General features: G+C 49.0%; 1 long non-coding RNA gene across 3 annotated transcripts; it reads left to right on the top strand.

Moving 5' to 3' along the window:
- The first annotated feature begins 3,003 nt into the window (after positions 1 to 3,003).
- On the top strand, positions 3,004 to 14,081 carry LOC139836096 (uncharacterized). Of its 3 annotated transcripts, none has more exons than XR_011752144.1 (4): positions 3,004 to 4,610; positions 5,230 to 6,070; positions 12,816 to 12,970; positions 13,496 to 14,081. It is a non-coding gene; the product is annotated as an uncharacterized lncRNA (long non-coding RNA). The 3 variants fall into 3 exon arrangements; XR_011752147.1 differs by having other exon boundaries at positions 12,821 to 12,970; XR_011752145.1 differs by having other exon boundaries at positions 5,769 to 6,070.
- The last annotated feature ends 2,786 nt before the right edge of the window (positions 14,082 to 16,867 follow it).

The raw sequence follows: 16,867 nt of genomic DNA on the forward strand, positions 1-16,867 counted from the left end.
TTGATGAGAACTTCTTTTGCTGCCTGGGACTTGTGGTTGTCATCCCACTCAAGCAGGAATTTTGCTAAAATGGCTTGCAGACTCTAGAATTTTCCTTTTGGCATTCTTCTTTCTGGGGTCGGTAAGCCTAGGTACTCGGCTTCAAAGGAATCATGTGTCACATCTAGTACTGCCTTCACCTCCATCCTTTGCGCAGTTGGACTTCATTCTCCAAACATGATTGAGCATTTATTTAGGTTGATTACTTCGCATGTTCTTGAGGCATACTTGTCCAGAACCTCCTTAATTCGGATTGCTTAATCCTCTCGGGCCTTGAAAAATAGGAGACTATCATCTGCAAACAAAAGGTGAGAAATACCCGGAGATCGCCTACACACTTTAAGAAATTCAATACCATTAGTGCACACCTCATGTTGTAGTAAGGTAGATAAACCATCTGCAACAAAGAGAAACAAATAAGGTGAAAGGGGATCACCCTGACGGAGGCACCGAGAAAGCAAAAATGTTTCCAACAGGGTTTCATTAAAGTTTACCTGGTATGTCACCGAGGTGACACATGACATTATCCAGTCAATCCACTGGTGAGAGAACCCCGGCCTTTGCATCACTTTCCTTAAAAAATCCCAATCCACCTTGTCATATTCTTCGGATAGATCTAGCTTATAGACACAAAAATTCTTCGACACATTTGTGTTATTTTCAATGAAGTGCAACCATTCAAAGGCTACAAGAGCATTATCTATGATTAACCTACCAGGAACAAGGGCACTTTGATTAATAGATATAATGTCTCCTAAGATGGCTCTCATTCTATTGACTTACAATGCATAAGCTAATGGGTCTAATGTCGTTTAGGGTTTCAGGCTGATCAACTTTAGGGATTAAAATGATAGTAGTATCATTTACCTCAGTAGGCATACGCCCTACGACAAAGAACAGCTTCAACCCATTAATAATTACCTCAGCTTTTGTAGTGCCCCAATTTCGCTGGTAAAACCTAGCAGGGAAGCCATCCACACCCGACGCTTTTAGGGGTCCTATTTGAAACATGGCATCACTTATTTCATCATCAGTGAATTCCTTGCACATGTTATCATTCATTTCCGTTGTAACCTTTTCCCGTGTCATCCCTATTAGCTCATCTAAGTTTAGAAGATGGTCCCTGGTAAATAGCTCTTGGAAATAAGAGGTGGCCATCAATCGCATATCTATAGGTACATCCTTCCAAACACCATTATTATCCTTTAATCTCTTAATTATATTCCTTCATGTCCGCTAGACTGCTTTCTGATGGAAGAACCTGGTGTTTCTGTCGCGTTCTTTCAGCCAAGTTATGCAAGAGCGTTCTAGCTAGAACATCTCTTCTCTGTAGAGCATTTCCTGCATGTGATCAGCAACTTGGCGAATTTCACTGTGACTAGCATTGTTCAGTTTCAAATTTTCTAGATTTTTTTGCTTGCCTTGTCTAGCTCTCACAATATGTTACCAAATTTCTTCTTGCTCCAGTTCATAAGCATGGATATTACCTTATCCAGACCTTGCATGATGTCTCCCAAGTCATGTTTGTCCCAAGCCTCGCCCCAAGCATTAGCAATGCATTCGGATAACTCTGGCTCCCTCTCCCAATGAATCTCATATTGGAGTATTGGCTGCCTTCGTGGGACTCTCCCTTCCATTCTGCATCTGACAGATTCAGCGGACTCAAGAGCCCCTCAACTTTTTCCATCCCACCAGCATTGATGAACCTCACTCAGAAGAAACACTAGGGATACATGGTATACGATCGCGTCCCCTAGAAACAACGGAAGGCCTATGGCGGAGTGGGATTTGGAATTGGATTAGGTGAAAAGAAAAAAGTACAGTATGGAAACATAACGGGATCCAGGCGAGGTTGGGAACGAGGAAACAAAGACCTACCACCGTGGACTAGAGAGGATAGGATGGGACAAAGGAGAAGCCCCATCCATGAACCAACTCGGGGAGAGGCCACCGGAAAACTAGGACAGAAACCTCGTGACGGTGGCCTTAGCTCGCGATCGCGTCGGGACTGCAAGACAGGGACACGAACCGCCACACGAGGGGCGGACAAACTATTTCCACTGCACGGGTCATTCATCGAGGATGCACGGGTGCAGGAAGAAATTTGGGTTTTTTTAAGTTCAAGAAATTTGGTTTAAGTGTACAGAGATAGAGGATTAGAGTTTTACTAACTAATTATAAGACTAACTTACGGTTGTGAGCTATCTTTTAGTAGAAATTTACATGAGACTTACACAAACTTTCTCTTCTTTCAAATATAATTGATGTATATTTGTACACCTATGTCCTCAGGGCATCTCCAACGGGGCGACGTAAACGGATGCGGAACGACCATTTGGGAATGCGTTGGTCGAAAAATGCGCCTATACCCAGGCCTAGCTGCCCGACGAATAGTGATTGGGCTGTCCATGGAGACGCAAACGTGGCTCAAATATGCTTCTCGGATGCGTCTCGGCGGATGTTGTGTGCTCGCGTCGAGTGTCCGCTCGCATCTCCCCATGGGCCCGCCTAGCAGCGTCATGTGTCGATGCGTCTTCTCAGGCGCGCCAGCTGGCAACAAGACATCGCTTCGGCAGTCTGCGCCACGTTAATGGTGATGCATCGGCTACCGAGCGGCTGCCGCCCACGTCTATCAACAAAGTCATGGCGATGCCAGGCGTGCCACACCTCTCGGCTGCCTCCGGCGTATATAAAGAGGGGTGCGCTCGGCTGCCTTATCATCTCCTCCACACAAACCCTATCCGTTGGATGGCTGTAAAATATGCCACTTTTTCTCACGTTTAAACCTTTAGCTAAGTCAAGAAATTGACTAAGTTTACCTCTCAATTTGTTATTAATGACTAATTAAGGTAAAGATGTGCAATCTCTCCTATCTTTGAATGGTGTGTAGGGAATCACATCATACTTACCTATATAAAAGTTGATCAGTTTCACGCTCTATGCTTGCTGATGGTACTGTTTATGAACTATTTTCTCTCTCACTCCTCCAATCTAATCTTAACACGTACATATCTACAATACATTGGTCAATTTCCGTAAAAAAAAATTATCGAGAAGGGCAACCGGCTACCGGTTACGGGCCTTCGTGCAGTCAAAGCGGTGGGCGGTACCTAGTTTTCACTGATCAGCTTCCAACGTGCCCACCTTTCCTAGGCCCAACCGCTTAAGTGCATCCTGTATAGGTTTTTTGTTCTTTTTTCTCTCCCTACTCATAAACCAACCAGGGCGCCGCCTGCTCCCGCGATGGAGCAAAGGACGACCAAGGCGACGTGCGTGCCGGTGGCGGCGACCTCGGGGCAGAGCAGGAGCGTGCCGGGGACGGCGACCTTGGGGATGGGGCAGGCGCGTGCCCGCGGCGGTGACAGCGGGGCGGGGCAGGAGCGTGCCCGGGACGGCGCCCTTGGGGCGGAGCAGGCGCGGGTCTTTGACGGCGACCTTGGGGCGGTGGCGGCGCAGTCCTGGGGCAGAGCACGCGCGGGCTAGCGGCGGGAACGTCGGAGCAGAGCAGGCAGGGGCCGGCGGCGTCCACGTCGGGGCGGAGTAGGCAGAGCCCGGCGGCGGAGGAAAACGGCGGTGGCCGGATCAAGAAGAAGACAAGAGGTTAAAACTCTTCCTCACACACACATGTCGAATGTTGGGAACAGAAAATTCTGGTTATAGTGTATTAGTGCCCTCCACATGTTTGTTGTTGTGTTTCTTAGACTTGAAACTATTTTTCTACGGTTCTTTATTGGTCTCTCCTCTAGGTTGCAATATCGTTGCCTTCATCGGTTCATTCAGCTACATACTTCTGTGTGAGTAAGTACAAATGGAAGCATAACATCAGTTGACCTTCCTTTTTGTTGGCCTAGGTGTACCAGATGCATTAATATGTTTAGTGGAGGTGATTTTTGGCTTGAGGATTTAATTGATATTTTGTTGTTTCTCCCATGATGTAGGCCTGAACCTGGCTCAAGAAGATTGAGGTAACTAATTGAGATGAACAGAAAACCTCTCTGTTTCGTTTTCATTTTTTTGCTGAAAATAATCGCTGAGCAGTGTTGCTTGATTTGAAACATACTAGAAAACATAATAAGCGGGATTGTTATTCTGCTGAGATGGTAGTGTATCCTATCTTATAAATGTTAATGCAAGCATATCATGAGCTGACCCTTCCTTTTTGTTGGACTAGGTGTAGAGATTTAGCGGGGCAATGCTGGTATTCAGGATTGAAATGACATTTTCGTTCATTTTTAGAGATGTAAGCCTGAACTTGGCAGAGTGAGCTAATTAATTGAGATGAACAGAAATTCTGTATTTTTTCTTTCCATTTTTTTTTCATTTTCTGCTGAAAATTATCACTAGGTAGTACTACTTGAACTCAGCCGTTTATATTGGCACGCTAGGCTAGGTAAGATCCTCCGTGCAGGTGGTCATGCATTCATTTGATCCCATTAGGATAGTATATGCATGTTACAGTGGAGCAACTCTGTAAACCAAAGCAAAGAGCACGGTTAGAAGAGCAATTGGTGCAAGCATGGAGAGCTTTTGACAGGGTTGTCGCTAGAGGCAACTACAAGATTGGGATCATGGTATGCTACAAAATTAGGACATATCCCATCTTTAAATTATTTATGTGTTCATATACCAGTAAAATTATTTGGTGACCTTCTCTGGAAAAAATCAGGTATCTATAGTCCTTTCAAGTGCTACTGCAATATCAATATTCACGATGTACTATTTCCATGCTCCACCAAGCTCCTTCTTGAATAATTGCTCACATGCCTGCCTTTTGCGACCGCAATGAAAATTATTATTCTCAGCATTGGTATGAAAAGACAATTTCTCTAACATCAAATTTTCTCCCTCCCGACAATGATTAGACTAGGTAGCTGAATGTACTTTAAAAAAGATGTACTTATGCTCCCTCTGATGATCTTCGTATTTTAGGTTATACTTAAATGGAAATAACATCAAGAGAAACGTTAGTGTATACTGCATTTAGCTTAAAAAATTTAGGTTCTCTTAACAGATCATTGTGTGTAATACACAGCCGGGTGGATTTAGGGAAATAAGGCCAATTAAGTAGTTTTCTATATTATTGTGAGTCACTACATCAATCTATATATTCATATCATTTACTATCCGAAACTGTTTCGACAACGCTATTTAATTCCGTGGCTTGATGTTCCTATTTAATCTCGCTTCTAGGTAGACTAGGGGTTTCCTGCTACCTTTTCCACTGCCCCAAGGTGGCCGTCCAAGGCCCGCGCCTGCTCCGCCCCAAGGGCGCCATCCCGGGCACGCTCCTGCCCCGCCCCGGTAATAGGACCCATTGTTGGTCCCTCTTGCTCATTTGTTTTTGAACCAGAACCTGGGTTTACATCGTACGCGAAATTGGTTTTAGTTGGTTATTTGTTGTTTCACCTGATCCAAAAGATTGTGTTCCACCTTATCGGTTGTGCTCAATAGTAGTGTATGTAAGGATGCAGATTGTGCCACTAGATCCTCTATTACGAGAGTGTGAAAGTAAGTATGGCACTGACAAAACCACTCCCTGTGTGATGCATTGCTTTTCCGTTTTCCATTTTCCCTGTTTGGCCCCTCAGTGTGTTTGCTGTTAACCTTCAGATTCACATAACTCTGTCATGCCTTAGATTTATGTGCATATTCATATAACTTGCAAGTAATACCTTCTTCTCTCCTTCATGCATTTTCGATTGATTGTTGTTTGTATGATCCATATGCAGGAAATTGATGTCATGGAAGATGCACATCCAATGATACAATTGGTGAAATAATAGTCCCCTTAGTTCTTGCTATTGGTCAATTTTCTGCTGGATCGACATCACACTGTGTCCACTTTTGGACTGAATGGTAGACCTTCATGCCCACGGCTCACTTCTGACAATGTGGGAATTTGTGCCCCTGCTGGTTGTTCTGAGGAATTAGTATTTGGGTATGTGTTGGACCAAATGTTTTAACGACGGATACCAGTTCAGCTACAATTTTACATTTGTTATGGACTCTCAAAAGAGGGGAATTCGCCTAGGTAATTGGCAAATTACTCTACCAGCATGTTTCTATATTCTTTTCGGTTTGGATGCAAAAACATTATATGTTTAACTGTATGTTGCTGACAACTACAGGAGAAGAATAAGTAATGTATTTTCACTACTGCTTAAAGTTGTATGCCCCTGTTTATTCAAAAAAAATGAATTTTATTACAGATAGATAAATGAACAAGGGACCATTTAGGTTGACTTAAATGGTCATTTTAGATATTCCATGTGAGATGGCGCGTTATTGCTAACTGTGGTATTTTTTTGGATAAATCAACCCACTATATTTGGTTTCCCGGTCCAATTGATGAAAATTTTGTATGAAGTGATAAATTATTGTGAAGTGCTTTGATGTACTAGAGTTTTGTGTGTGGAACAAGCAGGCAAGATTAATTTCATGATGCATATGCTTGGATAATTTTGATTGAGAAGATTCATGTAGGACTGTTAGGTTTAGTCTGATAGGCATGTACCTTGGTCTCTTGCTTTTCACGTGCTGAGTAATTAGCATCTGATTTTATGTATTTGTTGTCAAGACATCGCATGTTACTGGTAGAGACTAGGGTTCTACCGGGTTTAGGGCGGAGGTTGTAAGGGTGGAAGTGAGGGCGGAGAGGTTGGGAAGCTCGGCGCCGGCGGCTGGGCGCCGTCGCGGAGGAAGAAGGAGGCGGCTAGGGTTGGTGCGGCGGGGGACTAGGGTTCTCCCGTCTCCCTTCAGGAGACGAGACAGTAATGATACTGAATTATTGTCTGATTAATCTTGAAGGGATACAAGTGTTTATATAGGAGGACGGCCTCCTCGAAACCCTAATTTACTTGGGCTAAGCCCCTAATTTACTTGGGCTAAGCCCATAACTAGCCACTAGTGGGCTTCCTACGTGTATAGGCCAGACCGACCATAACATCTCTCCCCGCCTTCTCAAACAGCTCGTCCTCGAGCTGAACTTCTGGAAACTGCTGGCGGAGATCTTCAAGCTTCTCCCAAGTCGCCTCATCCTCGGGCAGGCTGGTCCAATGTACCAAGACGTGCCAAACACCACGGCGCTGCTGGGCCTTCAACACGCGAGCCACACTCGCCGGGGCAGGCTCTAGACGCCCATCCGAAGTAGGTGGAAGAGCTGGTGGTGCAGAAGGAGGGTCGCCCCGGTAGGCCTTCAGGAGGCCGACGTTGAAGACATCGTGGAGGCGCGAGCCTGCAGGCAACTCAAGGCGGTAGGCGAGCGTGCCGATGCGCTCCAGCACACGGAAAGGACCAGCGTAACGAGGTCCCAACTTGCGCCTGGAGCGTGGGTCCAAGGACTGGGTCGTCCGGTGAAGAAGGCGTAGCCAGACCCAATCGCCCACCGCGAACTCCGCCTCGCGATGGTGTGCATCATAGTATTTCCTGGCCAGCTGCTAAGCCTGAAGAAGTCGCTGGCGCGCCTCAGCCAGTATCTCGTCACGGGTACGCAGCAGGTCATCCACCGTCTCAGTACGGGCCGTGCCAGCCGTATAGGGAAGCATCGCCGGTGGTGGCCTCCCGTAGACCACCTCAAAGGGAGTAGTGTGCAGCGCGGAGTGGTAGGACGTGTTGTAGCAGTACTCGGCCCACGCCAGCCAGTCCACCCAAGCTCGTGGACGATCCCCGGTGATGCAGCGCAGGTACATGGCGATGATCTTGTTGACGACCTCGGACTGGCCGTCCGTCTGAGGATGAAACGCCGTACTCATGCGGAGCTTCACGCCCGCCAACCCAAAAAGGTCCCTCCAGACGTGACCCGTGAACACAGGATCACGATCACTGACGATGGAGGATGGAAACCCGTGGAGGCGAACGATGCCGTCGAAGAAAGCGCGTGCCACGGACGCCGCCGTATAGGGATGGCCGAGGGCGATGAAGTGCGCGTACTTGGAGAAGCGGTCAACCACCGTGAGGATGACGGACTTGCCGCCAACCTTCGGCAGCCCCTCAATGAAGTCCATCGAGATGTCCGCCCACACCTGGGACGGCACGTCCAGTGGCTGTAGCAAGCCTGCCGGACGGAGCGTCTCCGTCTTGTTCCGCTGGCATGTGACACACGCCCGCACCCAGTCGCGCACCAGGGCGCCATCCCCTGGAATGTAAAAATCAGCGCGGAGACGGTGCAGAGTCTTCTGGGCGCCCTCGTGACCTGCAGAATGCGCCAAGGACAAGGCCTGGTGGCGCAGGTCTCCATGATCCGGCACGAAGATGCGGCGGCCATGGAGGAGTAGTCCCTCGTCCAGGCGCCAGGGCGCGGCCAGCTCGCCGTCGGCCAGGCGCTGGCGCAGCTGCTGCGCATCCACAGCCGTGGCAGTAGCGCGGCGAACCTCGTTGATGAAGGCGAAAGATGGCCCGGAGTGGATGCAGAGGGCTGCACCGACTGTGGGTGCGTCCGCAGCATCGTCAACGTCTCGGCGGGACAGGGCGTCAGCGACTGTGTTGAGGCGGCCGGGGCGGTACTCGACGGTGAAGTCGAAGCCGAAGAGCTTGCTGATCCACTGGTGTTGCGGCCCGGTGGAAAGGCGCTGATCCAGCAAGAACTTCAGGGTGTAGTGGTCCGTGCGCACACGGAATGTCCGGCCCCAAAGATACGCCCGCCAGTGGCGCACTGCATGGACCAGCCCGATCAGCTCGCGCTCATATGCGGCGAGCTTGTGGTGGCGCGCGGCGAAGGGGCGACTGAAGAAGGCGAGTGGACCCTCGCCCTGGTGAAGGACGGCGCCGAAGCCGATGCCGGAGGCGTCGCAGTCCACCACGAACGGCTCGTCGAAGTCCGGCATCTGAAGAACGGGACCCGTCGTGAGTGCCCGCTGCAGGGCGGCGAAGGCCGTGGCCGCCTCCTCGTCCCAGGAGAAAGCGTCGCGGCGAAGCAGGCGCGTGAGGGGTGCGGCGATGAGACCGAAGTCCTGGATGTAGCGCCGGTAGTATCCGGCGAGGCCCAAAAATCCGCGAAGAGCTCGTGGCGACTGGGGCGTTGGCCAGGCGGCGACGGCAGCGACCTTGTCCGCGTCCATCGCGACACCGTCGGCGGAGATGACGTGGCCCAAGTATGCGACGGAGGTTGTGCCAAACGAGCACTTCGAGCGCTTGAGGTGAAGACGATGCGCTCGAAGCTCGTTGAAGATGATGGCCACGTGTTGCAGGTGCTCCGCCCAGGATGCGCTGTAGATCAAAATATCATCAAAGAAAACAAGCACAAAGCGGCGTAAGTAGGGGCTGAGCACGTCGTTCATCAGAGCCTGGAAGGTCGCCGGCGCATTGGAGAGGCCGAACGGCATCACCAAAAACTCGTAGTGGCCATGGTGAGTGCGGAACGCCGTCTTGGCGATGTCGTCCGGGTGCATGCGCACCTGATGATAGCCCGAGCGCAAGTCGAGCTTGGTGAAAAAGCGCGCGCCATGCAGCTCATCCAGGAGCTCATCCACGACGGGGATGGGGAACTTGTCCTTGGACGTGACGGTGTTGAGGGCGCGGAAGTCGATGCAGAAACGCCACGTGCCGTCGGTCTTGCGCACCAGGAGCACGGGGGCGCAGAATGGTGACGTCGAGATCCGTATGATGCCCTGTGCTAGCATGACCGCCACCTGGCGCTCGAGCTCGTCCTTCTGCAGCTGGGGGTACCGGTACGGCGGCACAGCTACGGGTGCCGTGTTCGGCAGCAGGTGGATGCGGTGGTCACAGGGTCGCGAGGGGGGGAGGCCCTGCGGCTCGTCGAAGAGGTCGCCGTGCTGCTGCAGTAGGGCGGCCAGGAGCGGATGCGCCTCGTCTAGCGCGGCGGCCATCAGGTGTAGCTGCGGGGATGTGCCAGTGCTGCCCACGCCCGTCCAGTGAACACGGCGGCCGCCCTCGCGCCAGAAGATGAGGGACAGCACGTCGAGGTCCCACAGGATGGGGCCTAAGGTGCTCAGGAAGTCGAGGCCGAGGATGAAGTCGTAGCAGCCCAAGTCGATGCCGACGCAGTCGATGGAGAACGGCTCGTCGCCTACGAGCACGGGAACCTGTCGCGCCACGCCCTGGCACGTAAGACGATCCCCGTTGGCGACGGTGACGCTGTACTTATCCGATCCCGCCGGCTGGAGAGCGAGGTGGCGCATGGCGGTGTTGGACAGGAAGTTGTGCGTGGAGCCCATGTCCACCAGCCCAGTGAGACGCTCCCCCTTGATCGTCACCGGAAGCAGCATCGTCTTTGCCGTTTTGATGCCCGCCATAGCATGGAGGGACACGACGAAAGCGGACGCGTCGACTGGCGCGTAGGTCGTGACGCCGGCCTGAGTGACGGTGGCGGCCGCGAGCTCGGCGGTGAGGGCCTCAACGTCGGCGTCGTCGACGGTCTCCAAGTAGAAGAGGCGGGCGCACGTGTGGCCCGGCGCGTACTTCTCGTCGCAGTTGAAGCACAGCCCCTGGCGGCGCCGCTCAAGCTGCTCCGCAGCCGTCAGCCGTTTGAAGGGGCGAGTTGGCGCAGGAGGGCCTGCGGGCGCAGCGGCCGGTGCGGGGCGTGGCGGGGCGGTGGGCGTCGGAGCGGGGCGGGGCGCGGGACGAGCGCTACCACGCTGCGCGTAGACCTGCTGCATGGCGAGGGCGCGCTGCTCGTAGGCTCGTGCGTAGTACATGGCCGTCTGCAGGTCCGCTGGCTCGCGCATCTCGACGTCTACGCGGATGTAGTCGGGGAGGCCGCCGACGAAGAGATCGGCGCGCTGGCGTGCCGAGACGCCCGGGGCATGGCACGCGAGCGCCTGAAAGCGGTCGGCGAAGTCCTGGACCGTGGTGGTGAAGGCGAGGCATCCCAGCTCGGCGAGGCGGCTGCCACGGAGGGTCGGCCCAAACCACTGGAGGCACAGGTCGCGGAAACGCTCCCAAGGCGGCATCCCGCCCTCGTCCTGCTCGAGGGCGTAGTACCAAGTCTGCGCGGCGCCCCGTAGGTGATAGGAGGCGATCCATGTGCGGTCGGTGCTGAGCGTCCGCTGCCCCCAAAAAACTGCTCACACTGGTTCAGCCAGTTCAGGGGGTCGGTGACGCCGTCGTAGGTGGCGAACTCCAGCTTCGTGAAGCGGGGCGGCTGCGGTGCCACGGGCGGGACATCGGGGGTGTCCGCCTGGCGGCTTGGGTTGACGGACGTGCTTGCGGCGCAGGGCCCCGCAAACCCGCCAGGACCGCCAGGGCGATGGGCGGGCGGCTGGACCGTCGTCCGCGGCGCAGTATGGGTGTAGACGGGCGCCGCGTCGGTCCACGTGGGAATCGGCGAGGGCGACGGCGGCCACCACGCGGGCCGGCCCTGGCTGGCAGCGGAGGCGGGCGGTGGGGGCGGCGGCGTAGCGGCGGTCGGTGGGGGCGGCGGCGTAGCGGCGGCCGGTGGCGGCGGCGGCGGAACCGCGGTCGGTGGGGGCGGCGGCGGAACGGCGGACGGTGGGGGCGGCGGGTGCTGGCCGGCCCTGATCTCCGCGAGCTCGAAGCGGATGGCGCGGAGGCTGTCGGCGAGGTCCGCCAAAGTAGCGGGCAGGAGGTCGAGGCCCGTGGGGACAGCGGCGGCCTGGTCTCCGTTGGCGGCAGCGGCGGCCCCCTGCAGCGCGTGGGCGCCGGTCATGGCGGCGGGAGTGATGTTGGTGGAGGCGGTGGACGTGGCGGCGATGGTGTCGACGGGGGGGCTGTTGGAACCCATGAGACCTAGGCAATCTGATACCAAAGTGGTAGAGACTAGGGTTCTACCGGGTTTAGGGCGGAGGTTGTAAGGGTGGAAGTGAGGGCGGAGAGGTTGGGAAGCTCGGCGCCGGCGGCTGGGCGCCGTCGCGGAGGAAGAAGGAGGCGGCTAGGGTTGGTGCGGCGGGGGACTAGGGTTCTCCCGTCTCCCTTCAGGAGACGAGACAGTAATGATACTGAATTATTGTCTGATTAATCTTGAAGGGATACAAGTGTTTATATAGGAGGACGGCCTCCTCGAAACCCTAATTTATTTGGGCTAAGCCCCTAATTTACTTGGGCTAAGCCCATAACTAACCACTAGTGGGCTTCCTACGTGTATAGGTCAGACCGACCATAACAGTTACACTGCTGAAAAATAAGTTTGGAGCGCTAATAACATAATTCCCCTGATTCACTGAACCTGTTAGATTGCCAGTCATCCATAATTCCGGAACAACTAAAATAAAAATAGTTGCTGCTTCCCTTTTTTTACTTCTTTATATTCTCTTAGGAGGTATGCAATGTTTATAGTTTAACATTGTATATGATTAACATAGATATTCAACCATTAAGCTTTAAATTTCCCTTCTTCTATTTATATGAATAATATACTGAGTTCTAGGTTAAAGTCTGAAACCAATCTATCAGAGATAAACAAATACTGCTTTCATTGATTCAAGTACCTTGACACTGCAATCAAATCTACAACACGGCTACTATTGTGATATGATCAGCTTCAGATCATTGACGTGTTTTTGTCTGGGTGTTGTATCTCCTGTTTGTACCTTGAAGAATCTTGAATCTCATTTTTGTCCCGCTGCACAAAGTCTACCAATGCAGAGTACTTCTCTGTAGGTTGGCGTGCTGCCTCTCTCTTTTGTTACTCCTGCCATTTCTCTATTTTGCATTCCAAGCTGCCACTTCTCTCTTTCTCTCTCTGTACCCTGGAGAGAGTGTTTCGTTCATGGCGAAAGGAGTACATTGATCATAGAATTTATCAGCAACTTGATGGTTTGTGTACAAGCTCATACTTCTTTTGGGTGACCTTACGTTTTCAGTACAGGAAAGGCAAGGTCCACGACGACATGATTACCCTGTTGGATTCAATAGCATCAGGAGTGAAGAATCAAGATGTCGTAAATACGTTGATTACAAATATGTCTGCTGACACACGACTTTACATATCCCCAATTGCATCAAAGAGAAACCTCAGGTTAGTTATCCTTTTTAAATTGCAAGATACATTTCTAAACAAGCCATTATTTTTCTCATGATGTGAGGATCAGACATCTAGGGTGTAGTTTAATTGTATTTCCATCTACTGTTTTGATGGTAACATGAAAGCAAGGAGTGGTAAATGTTTTTAAAATCATGCAAGAAGATTACAGACATATGTTTGGTACGTACTGAAAATTGTTGCAGTGCTTAGGGAAATGGACTTAGCAGCATACTCTTCGAATTGCTCTTAGTACACTATTGGATGACAGTTGGAATTGTATTCTTGAATTTCTTGCTGATAGAATTAATAAACTTTCAGATTTGTGCAACAAACTATTCTTCGGTTTTCCTTACATTTTACTCCCTATGTGTACTTACCTCTGCTTTGCCATATCAGTCTTCTACTCCACAATTTTTTTGATTATTTAAACAACGTATTTGAATGACTTTCTGTAGCAACTTGGTGATCATTGTTTTGTTGTCTATTTGTGGTTTACACTGAAGTTTTTTTTTATGCCAGTGGTTGGCATGTGCAGTTATTGGTGGTTCATGTGAAGCTGGCTCTAGAAGACACATTTAATTTGTACTCTTATCAATGGAAAGTGATTGTAATGTCTTCTTTTGAGTAGATATCTCTAATTTATCCCATGGTGGTTACTGTAGCCCTGGCGACTACAGAGCTTTCTTTACCTTTCACCTACTCTTCACTTCTTGGTTTTTCTTTTCTTTGTAAAGCAAATCTACTGATCGTGTGGTGCTGATCTTGCATGCATTACTTCATGTAGGATCCGATCTGAGCAATGGAAGGGATACTGCTGAAGTACGTGTCCTTGAACTCTTATCAATGGAAAGTGATTGTGCCGCTGGCTGGGATCTGGGAATTGTGATTTCGGATTTAAGGGTTCCTTTAAAGTTCACTTTGTTTTCATTTACTGACAGGTTACTAATAAATTACACCAGTTGCAGCAATATACATCTCCGGGGTTTATTTAGACTTTAGAGTCTTTTATGGTTTATGTAATAATGGTCAGTGATATTCCCACCAACCAACATTTATAAAATGCAGCACCGTGGATAGATTATTGGTTGCCAGTGAAGATTTCAGTGATTCATAGTCCCACTATGTTATCAAATTTCTTTTACTAAATTCAGGTATATGGTAAGACCAATTAGCTACTGTAATATTGAGTACCTCTAATGAAGTAATACCTCAACTACTGTAATATTACGTGGCTTTGTATAATCGAAGATCCCCTGTCTTAGTTTTTCCACCACGCCTGCTAGACTAAGCCATCATTCTCTTCTCCAACGACTACTGAAGTCTCAGAAACTAGGCAATGACAGACATTCATCTTACCATCCTGCTTTACTGATTTCTCATCAAGAATATGTTCTGATTTGGGCAAGTATCTATGCTCTGTTGTGATCTCTTTGTCTAGGCCAAGTCAATGAACCATGCAATAAAATTATTATTAACAGTATCTATTATTAACAATGTTGGCTGCTCCTTGCTCTTCTGTATGATTATTCCTAGCGCCAATACCTATCCCTAATGCAGGGCATTCCTTGCATGCCTCACGGGCGCGGTGTGCCGCCGCGCCACTGCTTCCTAGTAATGAAAAATGGACCTGCAATTACTGAAGAAAATCGCGTAACAAGTGCAACAAAGTTGACCAAATTTGAAGAGGCGGTTCCAGAAGGTTTAATGGACATCGTTACGGGCAAGCCCTGCCCGTACCTTCCGCCCGTACTGGGTGCCGCAACCTTCCCGAGGTCAAACCTATAAGTTCTGTGAAGGACCCGACGCCAAAGGGAGATCCATTTGTTGACAAACAGAGCCGTCACCCATCGGATCCATCTACACCACAACGAAGGAGATCCACCATCATAGTTCATCCATTCCATCTCCAATCTCCTCCATAGCCATAGCCATCACCATTGTAATAGAGATCTCCTTGAGAATTGGTGACCATTGTAAGATTATTATGATTTCAATCTAAGTATTTGCCAAAATTATTTCTATCTTTGTTATTGATCTTGATATTATGTGTGAGTAGTGCTCACGGGCTTTGGGTTGGGGTGAATCCTCACAGCGTTTATGTGCATCTAATCTTATAATATGTGAAAGATTAAATAGGAGTTTTGCAATCTTGTAACCTTGTCTCTTTGCCTCGATTTGATGATCTGCAAGTACCCATGTCTATCGGATCGATCAAGAGAAGAGGTGGAATGAGTGGAGAACGACGTGCTACCGCGAAACGTCGGTGACAGAAAGGGGAAAGTAACGGTACATGTTTAGTGATTCATTCGGGATCAACGGCACAATCATCTAGCTTAATGCTTTTGTCTTTATTCATATGCTTAATAAATGTTGTTACTCGTGGCTATGGTAACAGTGGTTGGACCAAGAGGCTCTTGTCACCTATGGCTTTAGGGGCAAGAGTATTTACGAATGTGTTGCTCACAAATCTCTTATCGTTATTTTATTTACTACACATTTGCGCTTCAATTATATATGTATGCATAGCTGCAGGAGAAACAACCTTAGCCCTGGCCTATTTTCATCATCGAACACAACCCCTTTAAGAGTAAACTAGATAGGTCAAGTAAACATAAAATCAAATTAACTAGCAAGTCCTGTAGAAATTTCTTTTACACTATTTTAGAAGTGCTTCCCAAGGTTCGATTAAACCTAGATCTACTAGGGAAAAAACTTATCATACTACAATCCATAATCCGGATCGAAGGTATCAATCCTTTTTCTGGCGTCGTTGCTGGGGAAGCAATTTCTCTATTCCGGTAAGGTTAACTAGTGACCTTGTTAGTCGGTTTTATTTTCATTTAAATTTGTATTTATTGTTGTTAGTTTACCATTTTTTCTCTATTTGAAAACCCCAAAAAATAGTTACTTGTTCTTTCATAATCATAGGAGAAAATACCAAAAAGATAATTACCATGGCACAAAAAAAGCTTGGGGAATATGCTATCCCCAATGATGATTTTATTTGTGCACCCATAACTCAGCCCATTCTTACAGCGGAGAACTATGAAATTAAGCCTAACCTTTTGAGTTTGGTTCAGTAGAACCAATTTGGAGGCTCAGCCGCTGAGAATTCAGGTATGCACTTGAATACATTTACTGAGTTATGTGACATCATGCGCATTAAAGATGTTGACCCCAATGCGGTAAAATTACGCTAGTTTCCTTTTTCGATATGAGGAAAAGCAAAACACTGGTTGCTAGATTTTCCTAAAGGAACTGTTACTTCATGGTAGGAATGTACTAACATATTCATGACTAAGTTTTTCCCACCAGCAAAGACTATGCAGCTGAGTTCTAATATTACAGGTTTTAGACAAGAAGACTACGAGCCACTAGCGCTTGCATGGGAAAGGATGAAAGAAGCCACCGTGAACTGTCCAAGTCATGGAATGGAGGACTGGTTAATTCCACACTTATTTTATAATGAGCTTAACCCAATGTCAAACTCTATGCTTGATACTACAGTCGGAGGAACATTCATGAGCAAGACAGTTGAAATGGCAAGAAGACTCCTAGATAATATGCAAAGCAACCATGCCCAATGGCATGTAGAAAGATCCTCCTCAATAAAGGTGAATTGAATCACCGAAGGTAACAATGAAGAGCTTACTTCAAAGATAGATGAGCTTTTAAATATTTTGAAGGGTAAGGAAAATACCCAAGTTAATGCCATCACCAATTCTAATGTTGAGGAAGTGGACTTCATAGAAACAAATCCTTATAACCCTGCATGGAAGAGTCAAAACTATGGCTCTAATTTCCCAAAAAAATGTACTAATATTGCTGGAGTTCAAAACATTAATTACACTAATGGTAGTGGAGCAAGTAATGGTAATGTTTCAATTGAAA

Source organism: Lolium perenne, chromosome 2 (genome assembly GCF_019359855.2).
Source record: "Lolium perenne isolate Kyuss_39 chromosome 2, Kyuss_2.0, whole genome shotgun sequence".
In the NCBI taxonomy this organism is placed as follows: Eukaryota; Viridiplantae; Streptophyta; class Magnoliopsida; order Poales; family Poaceae; genus Lolium; species Lolium perenne.